The sequence below is a fragment of the Hirundo rustica genome, chromosome 1 (genome assembly GCF_015227805.2).
Source record: "Hirundo rustica isolate bHirRus1 chromosome 1, bHirRus1.pri.v3, whole genome shotgun sequence".
Classification (NCBI taxonomy): Eukaryota; Metazoa; Chordata; class Aves; order Passeriformes; family Hirundinidae; genus Hirundo; species Hirundo rustica.
In genome coordinates, this window is record NC_053450.1 from 139,873,791 (window position 1) to 139,875,467 (window position 1,677).

Genomic DNA, 1,677 nt, shown 5'->3' on the forward strand with positions numbered 1-1,677 from the left:
TTTTGAGCTCCCTTGCTTTCAGCTGAACTGCACAAAAAGCTCTTACCAAGAGAACTATGCCCACCACTAATGAAGTGTCACCTGGAACTCTTGAATTGACATGCTGGGACATTCAAAAGGTATCTCAGCACCTTCAAACTGCCAAACTGAGGAACACCCTGAGAACAAAGCTCATACAAGCTTCAAAGTGGAGGGGAAAAATACCAACGACCTAAAAGTAAGAGGGTTAAAACTAGAAGTTAAAAAAAAATAAATTAAAAAGTGAGGAAAGGATTACTGTTTCCCAATCCCTTTCCATATATAACTGAAGGAAGCATTATAGAGAATCATTGAAGAGCTGGGTGTCATTTTCTGACTAGGTATTAGGAGTGCACATATTTGACGTACTTAGGTGACAACAGCTGTCTGTGAGTCCACTATTTTTAAATCAAATGAATTTTATGAAATATACACCCAACATTAAAATAAAGCAGAATATGTCCTTGGAAAAATGTTACACAATAAGGTCACAAAGCACTGAGACTTTTACAATGGCTTTTCTAGCATTCACTCTTCTCACCAGAACACTCAGCCTCCCACCATATTTCCCTCCTCCCTTCTCTTTTGTTACAACACAAAAAAAATCAATTTTATACATCTTACATCTGCAGTTGATCATAATTCATGCACTTAATCTTATACAAAAGAAGTTGAACTTTCTTCAAAAAAAAAAAAAAAAACCAAAGCCTACAGAAAACTCCAGAAATCAAGTAAAATGCTGTGATGATTAGACCTCTATCAACTATTTTGAGTATGTACATGGTTACATGGAATTTTTAAAATGTAAGATTTAAAATCCATTCAAAGAACAAAGCTGCCTCCTATTGATACAGAATTACTTGGCTTGATCTGGTACCAAAACATGCTGCAAAATACAAAAAGATGTTCCAGTGCTGTAATGCAAAGCATTTGTAAAAAGAAATTATTCCTTCCACCTCCACCTAACCTAATGCCTTCTAAATGGTCCATACATCACCAGACCTTACAATATTTTAGCCTGAAAATATCTGAAATTGCAGCATGTCCTTTTTAACCTTCCTCCATACCTGAAACGAAAGCAGTCTCAGCTGAGATGTTTCCAACACAGTCCTTTTCCAGATCCAAGCAGTGCATTTTTCCTGAGACTTCATATCTATGCACCAATAATCTTTCTACTTCTATCAAAATATACTTTCAAAGAGCAGTGGTCCTCTGGATTGGTACCTGACACCAGCAACGACACCAAAACTTACTCTGGAGTCACTCCCACGACAGACATCTTTGGTAACTATTTGAATTTCATTTAAATATTTTGTCAGTTTGATGGGACGAAACATAATTAGAATGAGAAAAGGTGTCAAGGTCTAAGATGCTCCTCTGCCAGGTCTGCAAGATTTAAGAACATTTATGTCTGCAGAACACGGTGATACTTGACGATTGTATAACAGGAAGAGGAAAATTCATCAAAATACTGCATTATTAAAATGAGCTTAGATGGATTTTAAATGGAGAAGTCACTAAAAGCTATTATGACCCACCTGATCAGCCATGAATTTTGAGAGGTTAGGTGTGACAGAACTTAATGACTCAAAGTAATGCACAGCTGAATGTGAGAGGCAGAGTTGTCAATGCCAACATAATCTGCTGATGCAACCATAC